Consider the following 14,650-nt stretch of genomic DNA (forward strand, 5'->3'; position numbering starts at 1 on the left):
TCAGAGCTGGAGGAGAAGGCAACGTGCCAGAGAAGCAGGGTTTGTAATGCTATGACTTGAAGACAGCAGGAGCTGGGCACAAGCCAAATGCACACACTCATACTCAAGAAGCAGAAAAAGACAGTCTCCCATCACATCCTCCGGAAAGAACCAACCTAGTGGACAGCTTGACTTCAGCCCAGTGAAGTGACCTTGGACACGTGACCTACAGAACTACAACAGTGTGTTCTGGTGGTTTTAAGACAGCAAGTGTTTATTATACCAGCAAGAACTAATACAAAGTTGAATTAAGTGACTTTGACGGCTGCTTCCAGCTCTAACAGCTAGTTCATAGTGATGGCCCATTTCTAAGCCAATTCTACAATCCTTGGATGCCTTAGTGAAGTGTATAAAAAAGAACATCTGATAAGACAGCTTACTCAAGGATGGCCGTAAAGATTGAGTGAATCTGAAAGAAGGAGATTGAAGATAGTCTGCTTTTAAACAACGTCTTCCTTTAAAGGCCATCAGTAGTACGAGAGCATCAACTTCCTCCAGACTCTGTCCTCAAAACCCATTCCTGTCTCCCCTCTTTGTCTCCTCGTTGCACAGCATCTGCCTTCACATCACTTCCTGGATGAACCCTCCTGCCTCGATTCCCTGGCTAATAGTCTCCAGAAAATCATTTCTTAAACGTATCCTAAGTGCCAATCAATACAAGTGTTCCTGAAAGCCCTCCCGGCCACATTAGACCGTGTCTTTCTCAAGCATGTCGTTTGTCCTGCTCTCACCACAACACCTCCAGCCTCCTTCTCCTTAGTGTTTACGTCTGTCTCCGCCACCAAGGAGAGAGAGATCTCGAATGTTGCATCTGTGGCTTACGCATTTTGGAAGTTTATGTTTGGATGTTTCTCGAACTAAAACCACAGAGGGCTAGAACCAGGAAACCAATGATCCTCTCAATGCAGAATTCTTGTACAGGAAAAGCAGTGAAGGAACACAGCTTGTAAGTGCCTCAGCCTCTCCCTCTACTTTTCACAGCACTTTACAACACTGCAAACTTCCTCGGCTTACCCTTCCCCTGACATACCGTGGACAAGTAGGAGAAATTAAACACATCTTACTTTTACAATTTTTCCAGTAAGAAGATCAAAAGATAAGTTTGGAGCCTAAGGAGATTTGTTTAAATGCCCTATGTTGCGATTTACAGGAAGATCATAATCGCTTCTGATTTACCAGCTCCCCATAATTCTTCCTATTCTTTGAAATTCAGGATTAGGCACATTTTAAGAACATAAAAGCAGTTTCAGAGTGTCAAGAGCAGTCATTGCTGAAGCCTCCTTACTCCCATGATCCAAGCCAAATCCTAATTAATGAAAGTGCTTCGGTGCCTGAACAAAGGCAGCTTATCCTACCTGACTATATTAAGCTGTAGCCCACTTTGGATTTAATGCAGAACTCAGAGGCAAAGTGAGTTCACTCCAGAAATATCCTCCAGCAGTAAAAGGCCTGGCCCTTTGCTCATCTCCTCCATCATGGGGGCTGCTTGTACCAAACCTTTCATCTGGAAAGCTGAGGGAACTTAACTTTAAAACTATCAGAAAACAAGTAGGCAATATTAAAGTGCCTGTGAGTGCAGTTTTTTGTTTGTTTGTTTTTGTTTTTGTTTTGTTTTCAGTTAGACAGATAAGCCAAATTCTCACAGTATGCCTGTGGAAGAATCACAAAGAAAGACGCTGACGATGTCCGATGATGATAAAACTGAATTTTGTTTTATCACCACTCAAACCATGTACTATAGTCAGCAGAAGAAAGTCTCTGCTTTGTCTGGACCTTGTATATGACCCCGTGAACACATGTTTGCTGGGATGGGGAAACCTTGCGTGATAGTTGTTTAGAAGGAGCTGCAAGCAGATGCTGATGCCTTGAAAGCCTGCCACTTCCTCTGGGAAAGAAGACCTCTGCTTTGCTACTGCAAGTAAAGAAACTTCGTAGACCAATCCCAGTCACTCACATATACTGACATGGCCTTTGGCTGCTGACCCTCGCCCCCCAAGGACACAGTCTGCAGGCAACAGTGTTTTCCACCCCCATCTTCATGTTTGGGACCCGAGTCAGGATGATACAACCTCAAGGGCAAGATTTGGGATTGATATGTTTATGTTGTTGTTTCCAGTTCCCATTTGACGAATCACAATGGTATTGCTGTTTGAATATTTTTAGAAAAGGCCTGGGGAAAGAGGCCACTGGCCCAAAAGAATTGGTCTCTAAAACAATAAGGAGTGCCTAGTTCATTTAAAAAAAAAGAAAGAAAAAGAAAAAGGAAGGGGAAAAAAAAGCCCTATTCAGTGCATTCTGTATAAAATGAAACACATGTGATGTCTGCCAAGAACAAATGTAGTAAATGGTTATTATATACATATATTTCAATAATGATGCTAAAACTCTGAATTATTATACCACGCTTTAATGCCTTAAAAGGGAAACATAAAACAAGTGTTTGATCAGTATGTTTTAAAGATGGAAAGACCCAGAATGGAGTAGGAAACTTCCAGGCTAGATTCCGTTCTTGGCAGGACTTCATCTGGCTATTGGCTGCCTTTCTAAAATTAAGTGTTCCTCGCTTCTATCCTTAATTACTTGGATTAGTCAAATTCTGGAGTACACAGGCGTGTTACCTGAGCCATTGTCTTGCTGGTGCCGTGAGGCGTGTAACTCACAACAGCAAGCACATCTTCACTGTCATAGGAGGCACACACTGAAGCCAGAGTAAGACCAAGTTCTGCTTTTCTCAGTTGTTACATATGCACGGAGCAAGCAGGTTATGCTTTCTGAGCCTCTGTCTCCTCATCCACAAATATGGAAATAATAGCCCTTATTGGCAATGCCAAATAAGGCAACATGTACCATCCGTTCCACCATCTGTAGACACTCCAAAAGCGACAGCTATTCTACAGGAAAAAGCATCATTATTTATGCAATGGTGAAATAAAATATCCATTGGAGTATTAGGAAGTCCTTGAGGGTGAGTCTTGTCATACGTCACGTGGATCCCTTTTGGAGGCTGGCAGAATCCGTCTATAGTCGGCACTAAGCAGATGTTTGTTCACTGGAAGCAAGTGTAGATTTTCTCCAGAACAAAGCTGCACCAGATTTCCCTGCACTTTCCTTCCTTGTGCTTGGTTCAGTAACTTCCTGGCTACCCTTAGAATGGCGGATAGATGACAAATGAGAGGGTGAACGTCAAAGGAGAGAGACTTAGCTGCACAGGCTTGTAACACACACTGGGAAGCTGGGGCAGGTGGCTCACAAGTTCAAGGCTTGTGTGGGCTACAGAGTTACCTGGAGCAACATTAGTGAGACTCTAAGAAAAAAAAAATTTAAAAAAAGTCAGTGTGGGCCATATAGCTCAGTGGTAGAGAGTTTGCCCGGCACATCCAAGAGCATTGGTTCAACACACAGTACCAGCGAGCAGGTAGAAAGAAATAAAAAGAAATAAAACCAGAAAATTCTTAAAGTGAACAGGCCCGTTTCAGGAAGCATGCTGGTGCGGTGTGGAAAAATAAGTCGTGTATTTTCTTTTTTTTTTTTTTTTTTTTTGGTTTTTCGAGACAGGGTTTCTCTGTGTAGCCTTGACTGTCCTGGACTCACTTTGTAGACCATTTTTGAGATAAGGGGGGAGAGCAGGGTCTGCTGCTCAAGGCTTGGCACCCAAGTTCACTTCTCACAAGAAGCCGTTTCACAAGGTTAGCATTAAAATCACAAATACATTGGGGGAAAGTTGCAAATGGGTGAAAAAGAAAGATGTGAGAAAACAGCAAAGACAGAAATGAAAGGCTAAGGCCAGAAGTGCAGATTTCCAAGTACAGAGGGCTTCTCAGGAACAGGAGATGGTTGGCATTCACCACAGACCCAGAACTGCTTCAAATTTTCTTTTCCCCTTTCCATTCTTTTTCCTTTCAGTTCTGAAACTGGCTCATTTTTTTAGTTCCCTTCTTCATAAGCGAAGGAATGAAGCATTTGAGACAAGCCTCAGAAGGTACACCCTCAGCAGATGGAAATGAAATGCTAGTGATTAGAAGAAAAAACCAACCCCACTATATAAAGGCGTAAAATGCATCCCGGCGAGGCGACCTGTTGTGTGGCGAAAAACTTTTCCTGGGGAGGCACCCCCAGGTGTCTACTCAACCCAAAGCGGGAGCCCATCACTGACCAAAGTGCCACTAAAGTCCAACATGGTGAACCAACGAGTTTAATTAGACTCACTCACACAATCAGAAATGACCCAAAGGCTTTGGCATTACTAAAGCCCACCAATTCAGCATGGGTGACAGACAGCTCACAAAAGTTGGGCACACTGCACAGCCTGCAGGCAGCTCAACAGGTTGGAGAGTGACCTTTCCAAGTGACTTTGGTCTAAACCTCTTTCAGGCAGCTCTGCAAGTCTCTGCTTCTCCCAGGCACCTTGTTTGGTCTCAAGGTTTTTGCAGCTTGCCGAGTCTGAAAAAGAGTCTTAGCATCTTGGCTTTGTTTACTCTGGATGGAGGAGGTCTAGCGAATTTGATCAGTTTCAGGGACTTCCTGAAGCTGTTCTGAGTTGTGTGCCTTCCTGCTTAAGGAACATCCCTGCTGAGACTGAATATAACCCATTACATTCCTACCTGTAACTTTAGGCGGGTATAATTGGTACCACTCTCCAAGATGATGAAGACTTTTCCTAAGAGTTGCAAAACTTTTTTTCATCTACTTCAATAGCCATGTGAGGAAATTGAACAATTGTGATTGGGGTGTTCGGTTCATATGACATATTTTGCCATTTGAGGTTGGCCTGGATATTGGCACTAACAGTGACAGTGAACAGCATCTCAAAAAATGGGTAGACTCATGTACATGTCATAGCAAAGCATTGCCAGGAAAGACAAAATACAAGCCTATGCTTTGTACGGGAGAAGGAAGGGTGCTGTTTGTCTATTAGATTGCTATGTGCTGCGTGCAACTATGTATAATTCATAATTTTAGTTATGAACACTTACATAAGGTCAATATTCCAGACAAGAAAGTCTTACCTTTTAGTAACAATACACTTGTTCAGTGTTTGCATGGTCTGTAGAACCAGAATACTGTAAGTAGTTTGTGTTTGCTTAAGAAGAATTTCCGTTGGCTAGTGGTTGGGTACTCTGTTATATAAATGTTCATTACTTCAAGTTTGCAAACTTTGTTACTCAGATATTGCATGTATTTGATTCATTGTTTAATAAGTCAGTAGCTACTATTAAAGCCTTCCACTGTGATAATAAATTTGACTCTTCTATATTACAGTTTCATCAACTTTTGCTTCTTATATTTGACATTATATTTAAAATTATAATTTATTTCTGGTGGTTTACTTTAGCTGGCAACAGAAGGCATTAAGTTTATAAACCACTGGTGCAATAGGATGCAATCTACTCATTCCTGTGTGGCCTGATTTAATGAAAACATTCCAATTATTGCACATTTACTCACTTAGAGGCTGCTGCTTCTCTTCTTTTCTCCTCCTCCTCCTCCTCTTCCTCTACTTCCTCCTCCTCCCCCCCCTCCTTTTCCTCTTCTTCCTCCTCCTCCTTTCTTTGAAATAATGAGCCAATATTGGAGACAAGAATTTTTTGCCCACAGGTAGGACTTTAGCCTTGGTTCTTCTTGACCACAAAGAGAATGAACCGAGCTGAACTGGTTGCTAAAAGCTCAGGTTCTAAGTTTGAAAGCTATCAGGTTTCACTATCAAATAAAACCTAGGTCTCACTGTGGTCTTTGCGCTGGTTTTTGTTTTGGTCAGAGGGACTATGAAGCCGTTTCAGCATTGCAGAGGTTAAAGAACAGAGCAGAGGGACTGAGGGACTATGAGGCTTTAAAAGCATAACACAGCCTTCTGCAGCAACCATCAGTGACACCAATCCCAACAGGGACTTGAAGGATGGGTTTGGCCTAGTCAGGCTTGGGTTCTAGCAAGAATAACTCCAGTCACAGCAGGAAAGAAGCCTAGAACACGGAGAACCATGAGAATACCAGGTTGTTAAATGCACCCATCTGGAATTGAACAGGACTCAGAAAATGGCGCAGGAACTGAATTAGGGTGGCTGAGTTTTGAGATTCATTCTAAGACAGATTTCCAGTTTTGGCAATAGAAATGTTGGGCTAATAGGAGACAAAGTACCTCTAATTTGCAAGAATAAGTGGGCTCACACCATTAGCCAGCCAGGTGCAAATTGAGATTTGTTTTTTGTTCTTTTTCCTTTCCTTTGTACTTACATACTCTTTTTAGCTTAGGCTCTGACAAATTTCAAAGACATTAGGTTTAATATATTATCATTGGTAAGAAGAAAAATCACTTTTTAAAAGGTACTTAAATCCCTAGACCTAGTTAAATTCAAGTACCACATAGGGGTAGTTGAAGACCATTTAGTAAGTCATGTCCCTGATGGAGAGCAGTTCACTACAACCAATGACCCCATTACTGAACTCACTGCACTACCCAGTCTCTCGTTCATCTTTTCAACATTGGTTACAAATCTCTGCTTTCCCATGGAGAAGAAAGTACAGACTGCCATGCTACATCCATTTTAGCTCGTCCGTCTCCATCCCGATCCTCTCATAGCAGATTTTAAGGTAGCTAAAAAAAACCTGGATATCTTATCTCATTTCTCAGGTTTCCCCTACAGCACTATTTTCTCTTAAGGCCTAGTTTCTACCAAGCAGACATAAGCACACACAATTTAGAAGGCAGAAGTTAAAGAGCACAACCAAGGCCTTCCTACCACTTCTGCTGCTTAGAGTAACATCTTTACAGGAACAGCATTGTGGTGTGGTATTTCTATGGTTCTGTTTTGCTCTCTCTCTCTCTCTCTCTCTCTCTCTCTCTCTCTCTCTCTCTCTCTCTCTCTCTCTGTGTGTGTGTGTGTGTGTGTGTGTGTGTGTGTGTGTGTGGTGTGTGATATGTGGTGTGTGTATTGTGTGTGTATGCCTTTTGCAACAATGGTTGCATGTGCCATGGTCAAAATGTTTTCTACTCCCTCCTAAACTTTCAAACCTATGGTGATGAATGTGACCTTATTTGGAAATATTTTCCATGTAAGATTGTCACATCAATCACTATTAGACTGTCAATGAATATTAGATGTGGCATAATTCAATATGACTGATCTTTTTATGAAAATGAGAATTTAGGCACAGAGACAGATATACATGTATGTATGTGCACACACACACAGGGAGAGAGAGAGAGAGAGAGAGAGAGAGAGAGAGAGAGATATTCAAGGATGATGGACTCCTGGGGAGAGGGGCCCCTTTTTGGGTTATAGATAGCAGGTGGCAGATTTCTATTTGTGTTCGTCAAATGAAGCGGGGGAGAAGGTCCCGTGAGCACGAAGTAAAGATTGGGATGACTCATCCAAGGAAACTGGAAAATGTCATCAAGGCACCAGAGTTGTGTGGGATGACTGTTGGGAGATGGTCTGATGTATTTTGATGCTAATTACTGCTTGGAGCTAATTATCTTTTGTTTAATAAAAAGCCATCCCACCTGGATGGGGCAAGAGATAGGTGGGGCTAGGAGAGAGACAGGAATTCTGGGAAGAAGAAGGACTGCCACAAAAAAAAAAAAAAAAAAAAAAAAAAGGAGAGAGACCTGAAGTGAAGAGAGGAAGGCCACCATGGCTTAGCTGGATGAGAAACACATGGCCAGTAGCATGAATGGAGAATCCAGTCCAGATGAAGAACATTAACAAGTATTTGGGATTATGGATGGGAGGTATCTTGATAGAAGTTATTAAAAGCAGATGGCATGGGCTTGAGACAGGGATCCCATGCCTATCCTACTATGGGAAGTAGTTTAGAATATTAATATCTGTCCTCCCCCAAGTTAACTAAGGCTATTTTAAAATATAACAAGTGTCTGTGTCTCGATTGATTGCTAGCTGGGTCTACAGATAACACAGGTAATACAGATAATTTTAAAAACAATAGATGTGGGATGTGCATGGCCCTGGGAAGAAGAGAGCCTTGCCTTTAGTCTAGTCCTTCCAGCTTCCTTTGATGTAACCAAAGCATTTCTGTTGCTTAGGCCTCTTGTTTGCTGGCACATTGCTATAAAAGCCCTAGAAAAGCCGTGCAGTCCTCAGCGTGGTCCTCACCCTTGCAGGTGTTGAGAAACAAAGGAGCAGGAAAGGTCGGACCCATTAAGATGCCGTATGTTACAGCATCACGGAGTGTTCTGGAGCCAGAAGCCATCTTTCTCTTTTTTCTCAGTATTCTCAACACTTTAGAGGGCAGAACTACCAACGTATAGCAGTTCCTCACAATTCAACCATAGAACCTGCCCTTTCTCTAACGCAGTGCCCATCATAATGTCTGCAACGTGTGTGCTGGTTCTCCACTATAGGGCTCAAGGGCACTCCAACAACGCATCAGTTATTCTTGCCCATACAAAACCAATCATGCTTGCTCTCCTTTCGCTTTGAGCAATACAGTGTGCATCACAAATACAAACAGGTCGAAACAGTAGTGAGGTCATCCAGCTAGTAGATATCAAGTCACACATCTCCTAAAAGCATGTTTCTCTGTCGATGTCTACGTTACAGGACGAATTCTACCCTTTGCACAGTGGTGGTGACTTGTTCCCTCCAACCAGGTGAGACGTGGGACATTAGAGGGACATGAGGATGGGTGCGTAGCTAAGGATGGGATTTGTAAACATTTGATCAGACATTGCAAGTTTTGTTGACAACATTGAATTCTTGGTAGCCTTGCGACTTTGGAATGTTCCTCTCAAGACTAAACACTATAAAACCTCAGGGGAACGGGGTCACTATATCAGACATGAGTCTCATGTGATTTATATTCAACTCTTTATAAATATGGGAATGAGGTACAAGACAAAATCTTAGCAATATTGTTATCCACAATAATTTAGGGTATTTTTGTTTGTTTGTTTGTTTGTTTGTTTGTTTGTTTTTGTTTGTTGTTGAAGGTCATGGTGCTTTCCGAATTGAGACATTGTTTTGTTTTCTTTTTCCCTTTGAACAGATAAACTGAGTCTCAGAAAGGTTAAGGGACTTATTTAACATCCTCCATGGTCTGGTTATTTGATGGACAAATAACCCGTGTAAGGGATAATTCTTTTCTCTGGCATCTTCTGGAGGTGTGTCTAAAAAGCCAGTTGTATGTTAGACTGGGGATAAACATGTCCAGAGAAATGTGGGCTAATCCTATTGATGTGTATAGCACTGGCTCGGATGAACACTGAACACTGTACAGGAAGGGTAGTTGAGCCAGAGCAGCCATGCGCTGCTCTAGTCTCACAGGGTTGAGAGCCACCTCTGACTAATCAATGTGTTCCATTCACTTCTCAAGCCCTTATGCACCACTGCACCACTTTACCTAACAACTACAGTCTGCTAGGCACTTTGCTCAAAACAAAATCCTGTGACAGGTACTATTGATTGGCTGGTGTATGTGTGTGTGTGTGTGTGTGTGTGTGTGTGTGTGTGTGTGTGTGTGTCTGTCTGTCTGTCTGTCTGTCTGTCTGTCTGTCTGTCTACCATGCTAGGCTGAAGCCGGAAGCAAGGGTCAAGCCAAGGAAGTATTAAGCCCAACCTCCACTTCCGGCCCCACACCTGTAATGATCTTAAAACCATGGACAGATGTGCCAAGCCACCTCTGCCATGCACACTTCCGAGAACAAAGCTCATTCTGACTCCTGCGAGTAGACATGTAACACTTAAAGTAGGCCCAGGGCAGACTGAGAAATTGAGTAGCATAAAGTGGTATCTGGATTTGACCGCGAGGCCTCATCCCTGAGAAGCACAGGTTGTTGTGGGTAGTGAACCGTCGCCTCCTTTTCCCTCGAGTCGCTTCACTCTCTGCTTGCCGCTTGCCACAGGCTTCTGAGGTACAAAGCACAACCATGAGGGACTCCAGGAAACATGGCCAAGAGCAGGGTACACTCTAGGTCTGAACTCAAAAGTGTGCCTGCTGTGCTCCCTTGTGCTCCCCTCTCCCGGGAGTGCTGGCCTTGGGTTAGGGGAAGTCACTTCCGGGGCTCCAGGAAGAGAACAGGTCAGCCAAGGCCCTGGGACAACTACACTAAAGAACATATTCAATCAGACACATGATTCAGCCGCCCAGTGTTCCCTGTAGTTTAGATTTGTACATTTGATCTACCCTCCCTTCATAACCGTCATAAAATCGCACTAATGCGTGACTCACTCTCTTTCATTACTTACATTTCAGTGGCACTAATTAACCTTGGGTGAGAGCTCTCTTCACACGACTGATTCGGGGGTTGGCTCGCAGCAACAGGCTCTCAAAATAAATGGTGGGAGACGGGGATAGAGTGTGGGTTCAGCTCACGTGCTCTGGGATTCGGTGGGACTCGATACCTTCATGCTCAGTAAGGCTCACGGCTGGGAGGCAGGGACCGGAGGTGGAAGGCGTAGAGAGAAAGCCCTGATCTTGTTCAAGCTCAAGGGAGCAGCAGGAACCATGGTTGGCAGCAGGAAGAGAACGGCAAGAAAAATAGAAGTGTTTCCTATTCTCATCGGATTCCACAAAAATCTGTATTATGTGTCTGACCTTAAATTGCATGTCCTTCCCCTTTGAAATGTTAACTGTGAAATTACTCTATGGCTCAGCAATTTAATTCCTGCATATCTATCCCAAAGAATTAAAAAAGCAGGTTTTGAAACAAATATATGCACATGCGCATCCATAAAGGACTAGCCCAAAAAATGCTAGGAGGGTGAAGGGTCATGTCTAATTACTAGAAAAGAGAATATATAAATCGTGGTGTATGCGTGTAGTGCAAACATACCCAACCCTGAAAAGAAATGAATCCCGAAACATGCTACAACACTGAGAAATTTTGAAAATTGTTATATGAAGTGAAAGAGCCAGATGCATACAGCAACAGGTGTATTTCCTGGGGTGAAATACTCAGAACAAGTGAATTTGCAGAAACAGAGCAGATTAACGCTCCCTCAAAAGGCTGTGAGGAGAGGGAGATGGGTAGGTCTTCTCTTACGATGCTTCAGAATCAGATGAGGGGGACGACGGCTCGATGCTGCGTGTACCACACCCCCACTGGAGTGTTTACCTTGTAAAGTCGTCAGTTTTGTGTTGATATGACATGATTCCCCCCGCCCCCAGGCTTATAATGTCAAAAGTAAAGTTCAGGATAGCATAGGTAGATGCTGTGTAACTATGGGTCTTCTCTGGTAGCACAGCGCATTGCGAGGTAACCAGTAATGCACATGAGAGAGTGAATGAAAGCTCCCTACTGGCTCTACCAAGCATCTGGCAAAACCTCAGCCTAGGGAACAGGTTTGGCGAGAGCAATAACATTCATTGAGCTTGGTCAAGTGTGGTTAAGTAGCTTCATTGAGACACGTTTTATCATGAATAAATGTTTTTAAAGCTTTTACTTACTTTACTATTTTGTATTTATTTCACATGTGTGGGTATTATGCCTGCATGTACGTGGGTACACCATCTACCTGCCCGTTTTCTCCAAGGATCCTGAAAGAGTCCAGAAAGAGGAGTTACAAATGGTTGTGAGCCACCATGTAGGTGCTGGAAGTGAAACTTGGCTCCTCTGCAAGGGCAGCGAGTCCTCTTAAACACTGGCCCATATCTCCAGCCCCTGAACGCATGTATTAAAACACCATGTGAGACACAATAGACACATATTTTCTCTGTCAACACACCTTAATAAAGCTAGAACATGATTCATGTATTATCTGCCTATTTCCTCAATAAAATGCAGGTTTTGTTGGATATTATTAATGCACTAAATGGCATCACATACTTTCTATTCTTTTGCATGCCATACTATCAGGCATGACTATCCACAGCATTTACCAGCCAGCAAGGAATACATGCTCCCAGTAAACACATGTTTGTTGCTGTGAACATGGTTGAAACCAGCTAATGGGGCAGCTTTGGGGCAGACATCCTCCCAGAATCATTTTATATTTCCGTCCATTGCAAATGGCCAGTCGTGATCTCAGGACTCTTTGCTAACAGAGGCACCATGTACAGAGATGTTTCTTCAAATTTTAGGAGGAAGGAAAGAGACAGGAAGAGAGTAACTCGAGGTCACACAAAGAGTCAGCAGCAGCAGCGTTTGTATTTGGTTGCTCTTATTTTCAACCGAGATCTCTGTCCTTCACACAAGTCATTTCCAATGGCGGTTTGCCACCAAGCAACTCAATGACCAGACTTGGGGGGAAGTCATTGGTCCCAGAAATGCTAATACCAATTTTTTTAAGTTATTGAAAGAAGAAATGAGTTAACACAATGCGGGTCGAGGGGAAACAACACAGACTACATTTCCTGGAAATATGGTACAGTCACATGACTGAAAACTAGTAGTTGACAATTTAACATTTTGCAGAAATGAATGATGCATTCTCCATCACTGAACTTAAAGATAGTGCAGTGTTCTGGGGCCAGCCTTCATGAGCATACGCCCTGCTCATAAGCACAGGGTCTGTGCTCAGGACAGCTCTCACTGTACTTTAATTCTCTGCCATTGCAATGTGGGAAACTCTCTGTCTCTAAACAAAGGACTCCTGTCTTTTCACTTGGCACTGGGCACCAGTACCCAGAGCTGCCCGTCTACAATTAGTGATGTTTCCACCTACCTAGGAGGGTTACCTGGAAGACCCGGGCAGTAATATGGTATTGTTCTTCATGGTTTACAAAGTATCTGTTTACAATGTTGACTAGGATACAAGTTACTCTGCAGTTAGACTGGCTTGTGAACACTTCAGACTCACACTTTGTTTCTCTGCAGGAACAGAGAAGGTGATAGAGAGAAAGGAGACCCCCAGAGATGGAGACTGCAAGCCTATAAGGACAGCCACTACTGCTATCAGGTCTCCTGACACCTAGGAAGGGGTTTTTCCCATAGTGTTGGCTGCCACCCTCCAGCAGAACATTCAAGTGACACTTCTCCATCCACCCTTGGCTTGTACCTACTCACTTTTGCTCCTACTCAATTGCCTGCTCTTCTCTTGTGTTAGAATTCTTCCTACCAATGCCACAAGCTATAGTTTTGCTGTTGGTCCATTCTCTGTCGGACCAACCAAAAGGTCAGCACTGTGCCAGCAGGAACTGACCTGTCTTTTCTCGGCTATGTGTGTTCCAAAACAGCACAGCACACAGAGTAAGCTCTCAACACCTTATCTCCTAAACAAAGGAGGAAATGAATGAGTATATTTTTCCAGTGCACTTGAGAACACTGTTTTCTACACTGACTAAGGCCCTGCGGTGTCCTTTGGCCACATGGCCAACGGGCAGACTTTGCTGGAATGTATTAGTTTACAAATGTTTAACTATCAACTTACTTATCTTCCTTGTCTGAAAATGAGATTCTACATGATTAAAAAAATGGTCTTGGAATTTGTACTAAGCCATTTGTACATGGTACAGAATGTTCTCAGAAGCAGCAAGACTCATGAATAATAAAGCAGGCCACTTCCTGGATTCTGCTGCCTCGCTAGGCCTGTGTTCTGCCCACAAACCTTTTGCCTGCTGACCTGGATCTGGGTTCTCTCCTCCCCCAAATGATATACCAGATCAACTCCGAGGGAGTTGACCCTGGATTCTGACTGCCACTTTCCATCAACCCTTCCCACCCAGCCACACACTGAGAGCACCGATAATGTATAAAAAGCACATAGTTTAACACCACATACCTCAAACTGCCACCAGCAGAGACCCTGACCAAAGTAGCAGTATTCCATTCCAACGGTTTCTGCTGAGTTACTCCAGACGGCCAAGCTGAATCAACATACCCCACGGGAAGCTTGGGTCTCCAGCCCAGCAGGTAGGAATGTGCAGTTGCAGCACAAATGGAAAACTGCCTCGACCTTCCATGAATTGTGTTTGCCATGATGACTGAAAGCAGAATCTGTGACGCTATTTGCTCATGTACTTAAAAAACAGTGACTGACACATTCACGAACAGCACTGTGTGAACCAGATCCATCCACATGCACAAGCCAGCTGCATACACATTCTGTGTAAGAAGTTCAAGCACTGTAGAAGGATATAGCATAAAAGAGGATGGTGGTGGATGGATGGGTGGGTGGATGGATGGGTGGGTGGATGGATGGGTGGGTGGATGGATGGGTAGATGGACAGGTGGGTGGGTAGATGGATGGATAGATGGATTGGTGGGTAGATGCATAATGGGTGAATGGTAGATGGGTGGGTGGGTGGATAGATGGATGGGTGGGTGGATAGATGGATGGGTGGATGAATAGATGAGTGAATGGTAGACGGGTGGAATGATGGATGGATGGGTGGGTAGATGAGTGAATGGTGGTCGGGGGGATGGATGGATGGTGGGGCTCCTTTATCTGTCCTACCGCACTCCCTTCTCGTGATACCCAACTTTACGATTTTAAAGCATTTTAAACTCTCTCTCCTCCTATCCCCGCACCACGCTGGAACAGTATCCTCTCACCATGCAGCACGGACTTGCTGTGAATGTGAACTTTCCACAGGACCTCAACCTCCTGAACCCCAGAGTTACAGATGTGTAACAGTTAAAAATATTTAAAAATAAAAGCATTTCTATAAAATGTTTCACTTAAATGAACAAACTTTCATAGATTGACATTTCTAAAAT

At 43.5% G+C, this 14,650-nt stretch overlaps 2 long non-coding RNA genes across 2 annotated transcripts in view; one reads left to right on the forward strand and one right to left on the reverse strand.

Moving 5' to 3' along the window:
- The window catches only part of LOC311595145, a 133,944-nt gene that overhangs the window by 35,848 nt on the left and 83,446 nt on the right, over positions 1-14,650 (reverse strand). The gene's annotated exons all lie outside the window — the stretch shown is intronic.
- Positions 7,629-12,897, forward strand: LOC311595146. The gene is made up of 3 exons (XR_014778326.1): positions 7,629-7,742; positions 8,595-8,644; positions 12,809-12,897. It is a non-coding gene; the product is annotated as an uncharacterized lncRNA (long non-coding RNA).

Source organism: Acomys minous, assembly GCF_964271855.1.
Source record: "Acomys minous genome assembly, chromosome: 3".
NCBI lineage: Eukaryota > Metazoa > Chordata > Mammalia > Rodentia > Muridae > Acomys > Acomys minous.